The sequence below is a fragment of the Sparus aurata genome, chromosome 23 (genome assembly GCF_900880675.1).
Source record: "Sparus aurata chromosome 23, fSpaAur1.1, whole genome shotgun sequence".
In the NCBI taxonomy this organism is placed as follows: Eukaryota; Metazoa; Chordata; class Actinopteri; order Spariformes; family Sparidae; genus Sparus; species Sparus aurata.
Window position 1 is genome coordinate 2667591 of NC_044209.1, and position 9469 is coordinate 2677059.

The following is a 9469-nucleotide window of genomic DNA, read 5'->3' on the forward strand; positions in this document are numbered from 1 at the left end:
TTGGAAAATTGAACTTAAATAAATGTAAGGATGCAACATAAAGAAATTAAGAGTTTTGTGTATTGTGTGGTTTGCAGAAACTTACTTTGCCAACATATTCACTTGAGATGGGGTTGTAACCTGACCTAAATGCGGAGGGGGAGAATATATTTTTAAAAGATATTTCAGAAACAAAACTGAAATCATACAGATGTTAATAAAATGCCAATTTCTGTTGTACTCCACAGGAAAAGCTTATTTTCTCGTTGAGGGCTTGGCATCTTCATAATGCCCGAAGCCTCACTTAAACATCAACACTTCTCCCATTGGATACAAAGCTTATTGTCTGTGTTTCTGCCTCTTACAGTGCAAAATAAGTCTAAAAAGGTAAAAAAAAAAAAATGATAATAATTTTTAAAAAAGCTTTGTGGTATGCTTTAGAAATATTGGACTTAAAGAGCATCTCCTCTGGCCTCCAATCACAGCTGTCATCAGTTGTTTAAATTACTGAGGTCCCCCTGCAGAACCCCACCCACGAAGAATGTGTGTTTTGCCTGCATGGTCACCAACTTAACTGTGCACTATTTTCTCAATATTTTAAGAAAAATATGGCAACATTTAACAGTTCATCAAATTAATCTTGCTTGTGGTCTAAACATTTTAAATCCATACAGGCATGTATTTGCAGTGGATACTGCAAGTTTCTTTTTTTGTCTGACAATTCTATTGTCTAATCAGAATCAGAAAAATTGATATATGCCCTAAAAAGCCAACAGGTTTAATATAAATGTGCATATGTTTTTGGTGTTATCCATGTGAGCATTACAGCCCTGACGGTCACCAAGAAAAATAACATTTGGGTTTGATTCTGTTACAAAACATTATTCTTCAGCTACAATTCTGCTAATTCAAACACACACATATACCAAAAGTACCTTAAGTTAGATGCTGTTATACCTAATAACCTAATAATTAATATTAAACTGACTGATAGAGTATGTTTTTGATTATGCAAATAGATACAAGCCAACTGGTTCAACAATAGCTATTTTTATTTTTTATTTATTTTTTATTCAACAATTCACTCTGGAATAATGTTTTTGGAGCTGAAAGGGATATCTGAAAGTGTGACAATGAGTCTCTGGATTACACGTTTAACAATAGTTTGTAGCCTGTATTTGGTGTTGTTTTCTGTATTTGCACCAATGATTTCATGTTGTGTGAGCTGAATTTGTTCAGCATGAAATGCACTTTTTTTGTATGTAAATAATAATAATGATAATAAAAACCTGCATAGAGCTCTTTGTCTTATCTCTCAGTCTATGTCACCTGGAAACATGTTAAGATGGCAGCTTTTTCACATTGTTAAATTATGTGTGGTTCAACCGGAATCCTGGTAAGTAAGGTAAGTAAATAAAAACAAGAACATGAGTCTGAGATTCTTATTGAGTAGTTCCCAAGATGTGGCACACAGTTCTATTTTCACATCATGCAATGTAAGAACAGTTTCTATCAGCCCCCTCCAACCAGAGGTCATTTAAAAGATAATATCACAGAGATAAACCATACGTGAAAATACAAAATTGGGAATTCAATTTGGGACCAGTATTTGGTTTTCATTTGAACATAACTGATCTATGGAGACATTTAGACCAACTTCCAAAATGTTTTGTTTCATATTATTTGAGTATTTGTGTGAAAGGCTGAAGCTCCTCCACACGTATTAGAGAAAACATTTAAATGTCTACGTTAGATTGCAATATTCACATTTGGACATTTTTGACTTTGTTCATGTGAGAGCATCGTTCACAGCTTCAGTTCTCAACTGATAAACATGTTTACATGTCAACATCTGTGGAGGAACTCTCTCAGGAGAAATGAGAGTTTTCAAGACAAAAATACAAACACACACAATATTTCCATTATACATCTCTTTCTCACTCTCTCTCTCACACATACACGAGCGTGCACACACTGCGTTATTAAGTTCCAACCATCCTTTATAGATTTCACTTTGACTTGAGAGTGTAATCACGACTTCCACAGATTATAAAGCACAGTAATGAGCGCCAATGCGCTCTTAAACATCCTCACCTTGTTTACAGGTTTAAATATATCAATGGGCTTTCACCCCCTATTGTTAAAGCTATTAGCTAAATGGCAGTGAAAGTCTTGGCATTTACACTTGTTTCTTTACTTAGCAGGAATGTTAAGATATAATACAAACTAAATTGTTAAAAAGGAGATGCCATCTGTGACTCTCGGATTTTAGTTTTCTCGTGTTTGCTCAAAATGTAGCTTCAATCACATGACCCGGCCACTACTCTTTAACCGAGTCGGATACGCGTAATCTTAATACTGTATGGATTATTTGTTGTACAATACAGCTGATAATGTTACCAGAGAAAATTATAAAATGAAACTTGAGTTAACTGGAGATTTGGTTCGTTTTTTTTCCTGACGCACATTGAACCCTTCCTGGCTTCCCGTCGCCGCTTCGATTATCCAAGCAGAAACATGTCTTTAATATATAATATGAAATGTCAAGAAAAACCTGACCGAGATAATTGTTACCAAAGGAAAAAGGGAACAAAGGTTTGCGTTAATGTCACAGGACCAGGTCCATTTTAAAACACAAACTAAAATCAAATCAAATCAAATTGTCTAAATTAAGGCTTACATCTCTCTTCACGTAAATTGAATATCAAATTATACACATATTCATATCTTTTTATGTATGTGTGGTTCAAAACACACTCCCATCTACCCGCACCAACTGCCAGGCTGACGGCAGCTTCTTCACCTTTCACCTGAATTATTTCGCAGTTTTATGCGCCCAAACCATCCATGTCTGCTCCATTCACGCCGGACAATGTTTCGCCGGATCCAAACGGTATTTCCAGGAGACAGTTTTTCCTCTGAAAGTCCTCTGCTGTCTGTAGAAACCACAAAGACAACGTAAACTGTTGGAAGGCAGTTGTGTGTGTGTGTGTGTGTGTGTACGTGGCGAGGGGGTATTATAGCAGGTCCTAATGCTTTTACTGCGTCCATGAAAAGGCCGGAAACCCTAATAAAAGCAAAAAGCACACAAAGAACGCAACAGATCGGGGATCGAGCGGCTGACTGTGCCTCCTGCTCTGTGTTGCTGCTTCGTTTTCTGTTAATTTTTAACGCAGGACATTTGCATAAAGGAAGCGGTGGATCCGCGTCTCCCGCTGACCAGACACCGTGCAGCTAGGAGAGGTCACATGTGGGTCACCGAGGGTTTTGAAATCAAGTCTTTGGGGTTTAAATTGAATACGAACTAAATCTGTGCTGGTGGCTAGTTTACTGGGACAATCCAGGCGTCGCAAGAAGTCCAAGCATTCTTTATTCAGTCTAGTTCGTGGCAGCTGGGATAGACTATTAACGCAGACACACACCCTGGCTTTCTTAGTAGAATCATAACTGTTAGATGGAATCTTCATGATGCAGAAAGAGACAATCAGTTAACCAGGTGAAGTGTGCTGTGCCTTTCGCTGCGGGTTGAAACGGCCCTCGTGGTTGTTTGGATGTGGCCAAACCATCATTCCAACTCGTCCGACGTGCTGGTTTTTGTATCCGAGAGTTTCGAGAACATTTGGAGCTATAATATCACACACGACATATTCTGTATGAGAACGGTGCAAACACGTAGCCTGTATGAGATTCGAAGGTGTCAGATTAACGCTCAGTGTGGGGTGGTGGAAACTTTGAACAAAATAAATTGTTGCATTTAAGAATTTTCCTTCTAAACATTAGGCGCTGAAATGCAGCCTCCCTCATGTGTGTTTTCGCATCTCCTGTGTGAGGAACAGTCCTTCCCTGACCGCATCGGACTGGTTTCAATTGTGTAAAGCAACATTTTGTGTAAAAGAAAAAAATCACTGCGGTGGACTTGCAGGGTCTCTGAGCATCCTGCGGCTCCGGGCCTGCAGGCCGTTAAAATGGTGACGCGTTGCCGCAATGCGAAACCGCCTTTACGCACGACTTTCCGGCCCGCACCAGCATTCAGGTGATGCTGTTGTTGTGCCTGCAAATCGCCAGCGGCCAGATTTTTACCTCCACTCAAAATACCGTGCAGCATGTCAGCCTCTGCAGCTTGGTAGATGCTAACATGGAGCCTTCTGGTCAAACCTACCGAGTCTATAAAACAGTGACAAAATAACAAGTCTTACCATTATATAAACACAGGTGGTTAGTGATGATGTCAATTTTCTTTTTCCATCCACAAAACTGAGATTTTGCTGAACAGATGTGATGATCGTTGTTTTGGTTTTCGGAAGTGTCTCCATTCATAGGCACATTTATCCTTTCTCTACGTCTGTTGGCTTGGCCGTCTTATGAGACACTGCGGAGGTTTAGTCACACCAGACACCGCTCCTCTTCCAAAAACACTGAATGTTGAATGGTGTAAATCATTCAGAGAGTACTCTCTTGTCGTCACATTGAGGCTATTTTCCTTTGAATGCATTTTATCATTCACATACAATGCGTCACTGAAACGGGATGTCAAATAGGTCTAAATATGACCAGAATAAAATGCATATAGTGCTTTGTTTGGACATTTCTTTCTGACTGACACACGTGAGTGTGTTTGTTGTTTGGGATTTTAGGGTTAATTAAAATGCATCTCCAACCTGGATAAATCTCTGATGAAGTTCACACGAGTCCAACATCTGCAAATAAATAAAGCAACCTATTTATACACAGCGAAAACTTCTTAACCGTCACAGGAGTCACACGAGAAAAGGAGAAGACGTGAAGGAAACAAAAGCAAAGTTGTTTTCTGTGTTTTGGGAGCTGCTGGCTTGTTGTCTTGAAGAACGGCAGAGAAGAAGAAAATGGCGGCGGGGAGAAAGAGAAGGAGCAGCTCCCCTCTAACAGCACTCCATGAAGAAATGCAATAAATTCCTTGTTGTTTTATGAAAATTTACAACTTTGTGATACAAGTTTATGAGTGGCCGCGCGCAGGGATTGGCCGATGGGCTGGTCATGTGGACGCGCTTAACGTGAACATGAACTTTTTATGATTTCCCAAGTGGCTATATTGCTGCTGCACTCCGCTCCGGCCCGAGCAGCCGCCGCTCCTCGCTCTGCCCGGGGCTCGCAGAGCGCCGCTCGGAGCCGGGCCACCGCGAGGAAATTAAGCCTGGCTCTAATTAAACGGCCTGGTTAATGAGAATACGGGTTGTGACTGTGGAAACCGGCATGAGGAAACGTTGACAACAACCCGCCCCCTCCTCCTCCTCCTCCTCCTGCTCTTCCTCCTCCGCTATGGCTCCGTGATCGGTCTGGTCTCGTGCTGCTGTCTATGCTAAATCGGCGGACCGAGATGGGGACAGTTCCGCTGTGATGAGGCGAAGATGGGGCGAGCCGCGAGTCAAAACCCGGGAATAGCATCCCGGGTTTGAGCTCATTAATTTTATTTTTAATTGCAACCATACAGTTTGTTCCATTTGTCACTTGTCACCGCGAGGATGAAGATGGTAGGGGCGGCGATGAAGAGATGGCGGTGTTTTGACGACTGGGTGACGACGGGGAACGTACCCCCCTTGAAATTCCTCCTCCTCCTCCTCCTCCTCCTCCTCCTCATGCTCACCTCCTCGCGCCGCCACCCCTCCATCCAATTATCATCCATCCGGTCCACGTACGGTAGGGCTGTCTCGTGCCAGTCCGGGGTGCTTCGGGACACCGAAGTGAGCTGCAGGTGTGTGGGGCTCGTGACGGATTATCAACAAACGGTAAGTGCCATTCATGCACGTTCCTCCTCTGGCAGCCCCGCGCGCGCCGCTGTATGCGCCTTGTTAAAGGGAAACTAGCCGAGCTGCGGCGCGTATGCGTGACTCTGCTGCTTTTCTACATTAAGGTTATAAATGAGGTATTACTTTTCCATCAGATTAAAGCGCTTCCTCGCTGGATTAGGCTCCATGATGAATTCTCCAGATGAATTGGCTCCCAGAGTGGTGGGATTAGCTGCGGAGGAGACATCCATCGCTTAAAAACTCGGCTGCCTGAGATCCGGAAGATTAGCTGACGTCTTTTTTTGCCTCAAGCCGTGCTCTTTGTGTGGAGGGAGGGGATGGATATGTTCATGAGTGAGGCTGGCTTTGATGTGGAGGCAGGTGTGCTGGATTTGTCAAATTCCCATTTTGAAATGGCTTATTTTATTTTACGTTGAAGGAAAGGATTTGTGTCTTTGTATCTTTCGCATCTGGTGTCAGCACCAGGCTGCAGGCAGAACTGAGCTCAGTCTCCTCTGTTGTTTCTTTCCCTTTCTGCTCTGTGTTTTTGTATTGTTTCACTTCCAGATCTCAGTGGAAGAGCTTCCAGGTTCTTTCAGCTGGCTGTCAGCCTGTGTGTGTGTGTGTGTGTGTGTGTGCGGACACAGGAATGTTTTTCTGTCTCGGTCTGTCCAGCCCACTTTTATGACTCTGCTTCCCTTCTCACTTCCTGCCTTTTTTCTTTTTTATTATTATTTTTTATCTTTACTTCTTTGTTTTTTCTTACAGTTAACCGCCCAACACCACCAGCCTACACCCTACACACATGCACATCTGCAGCTCTGTCTGTCTGTCTGTCTTCGCTTTGGTCTCCAATTTGTTGCTCTGTCTCAAATATCAAACAACTCCACTGGAGGGAATCCCTTCATCCCAACACACACACACACACACACACACACACACACACACACACACACACACACACACACACACACACACACACACACACACAGCCCCTTCCACTGAGATCTAGAAGTAAAACAAATACTCGTAAATATCCTCAGCTGCATGTTAGTTTATGTTGTAAACGCTTTCTCTGGTTCTCTGGTTCTCTGGGCTGTATTATACAGCACCCAGCTCCAACTGTATGAAGCTACTATTCTGTTATAATATTTGTTTTCGTATAACTAGTATGAGTATTATTATGATTACTGTGTTAAAATTTGCTGTAAGAGCAGTACTGTTTACTTCTACTAATACTCAGCCTATATTACCTGGTGTGAAGATTGTTGACAATGTGGATTCTGAAATGTAAAGCATTCTTCTGAACACGGACACGATCCATTGTTTTGTCCCAGGAAAACGAAACTGGTCATTTGTAATTTGGAAATACACAGTGAACACGATGACGTCTTCGTGTGCTTTATTTTAAAATGTTTATGTCATCCAAACGACATGGCAATATACTTTTCAACAAAATATATTTTTAATTTCAACGTTTGGCAAAGCTTTGGCTATGCGCTCGCCGACTTGTGCGCTCTGCTGACACGGACACCATGAGTGCTGTGCTGAGAACCTCGGTAACTGCTTGTGTGTTTTTTTCTGCTGAAACACAGCCCGTTTCCTTTCTTATCCAATAAATACATAATAAAACTGTCGTCAGTTATCAGAAATATAATCATATAGTCAACATGAACAGGCCTATAATCTAATAATGATAGATGCAGTCAGTGACCGACATCTTTAGCTTTAGCTCTGTCATCATCAACTAGTATTATAAGCATTAGTTGTCCCGCGCATTCCATAATCTATAAACATCTTATTTACTTTTTTCTATGTTTCATTTAGGTTTAGTAGCCTGCAGGCCGGCATGTGTACCGTAACCATATCACCCAGCAAGGACGTCAGAATCAGATTACATTCAGTAACATTATCTTCACATCCAGTGTAAACGTTTCTATATTTAGGAAAGAATTAATAGCCCATCTGCGTACAGCAATTATGGCTATGGGACACGATGCTGTCATTTTAAGCGGTTAGGCTTCAAGCAATCCTTCCTTCATGTCGTCGTATTACTGTAAGCAGACTACCTAAAGGCTTTCTGAACTTAATGTTCATACAAGGCGTCCTTGTTTCAATACAACAGCACGAACATTTCACCGTTAAACGAGCTCATGTTTAAATCATACACGTGTGCCGGAGAAATAGTGTGAAAACAAAGAAACTCCAGAGGTCGAACTTTTCATTTAAAAGCTTTATTTACAAAATTTGAAATAACCATAACTCTTATTTCACAGATAAGGTAAGATTGTGCCGCAGAATTAAGTCTCCGCTTATCTACTACCGTCAGTGACAAGGCCTCCGACGAGATGGGGTTGATTGTGTTGTTAATAAACATTATATTAGACCTTTATGATTGTTAATATTACTCATAGCTGATAAACGTATTCTTGTCCATCTAACAGTTGCTACAATTCTGTCTTATTTCAGCCTATTGTCAGCAGTAGACACAACATTCATGGGACTCAAGTCAAGTTTAAAAGTATAGACATTTATTGATGCAAACATACAATTGTATGTTAATTCTATACACGCATGTATCAATACAGCTGCATTACACGCATACCATGTATTCACATGGCATTTTGCACCGAATAGTATATATAGATTAATGCACAATCAAAACACTGAAATATACATTCCAGTTGTGTAGCCCATAGTTACTTAATAGCGGACAATTATCAGGTGTACATGCAATACCAACAGATGGGACACAGTGTGTAATCTCAGCCTTAGTGCAGGATCGTGGAGGACACCAGGCTCCCGCATGAAGAGCACGCTGTGCTGGGCAGCTGCAGGAGCGGTGGGCTCTCCGACTCACAGCCACGAGCACGCTGGCGGCACCGCTCACCAGTGAGGCAGCCAGCAGCTCCAACACACGCCTACACAACGCTCTGGTGCCATCTAGCGTCATGTTGGCAATAGTACCGAACATCCACACACACAAGAAAACACTGAGGCTTCATCTTATAATTCCCCTTTCGTCAAAGACTATTAAACATACACGCTTTGCTTCCGGGCGTCCCTGCTGAATGTGTCTCTGTCGTCGTTTCAAGGTGTGATGCGCTGCTGGCAGTGTGTGTGACAGTGTGTGTATGGTCTGTATTGTTTCAGCTGCTGACAAACTAATGATGTGCCCGCGACTTTGCTTTTTTTTTTTTTTGCTCCTTGGAATGAAACCAGATCAGACATGACATGACGAGAGGCAGAGAGCGCGTGCGTGTGCGCGCATGTGACCGTGTGGGTACGAGTGGAGTGCACAATTTGCCTTTTGTCTCCCTGGTTGCTGGCCTCTTCTGCCTTTCTTTGAAGTTAACGCAGAGAGAGAGAGAGAGAGAGAGACACACACACAGAGAGAGAGTTGTGGCATGGAGGGAAACAGAGCTGCTTCTCTTGCGCTCCCCCAGGTTAGGCCGGGCTGCTGTTGCACTGTGGTGAATGAGGCGTGGAGAAATGCGTGCACGCACAAAAACACACAAATGGGTTCTTGTGTGTGCCCAAGGAAACAGAAGCTTAGGATGTAAAATTTGTGCTGACTGGTCTGGGCCTCGCTGTTCCGTTAACAGAGGCAACCAGTGCGTGCGTTTATACGTGTGCGTGTATGTGTGTGTGTGTGTGTGTGTGTGTGTGTGTGTGTGTGTGTGTGTGTGTGTGTAAAAGTAATAAGTCTTCCATGCTCTGTGACTTCA

At 42.4% G+C, this 9469-nt stretch overlaps 1 protein-coding gene across 2 annotated transcripts in view; it reads left to right on the forward strand.

The window, feature by feature from the left end:
- The first annotated feature begins 5067 nt into the window (after positions 1–5067).
- Positions 5068–9469, forward strand: part of hoxb3a (homeobox B3a) — an 89967-nt gene continuing 85565 nt past the window's right edge. For both annotated transcript variants that reach the window (XM_030406662.1, XM_030406664.1), the window contains exon 1: positions 5068–5741. The gene's annotated coding sequence lies outside the window, so the exon portion shown is untranslated. The remainder of the gene's footprint in view (positions 5742–9469) is intronic.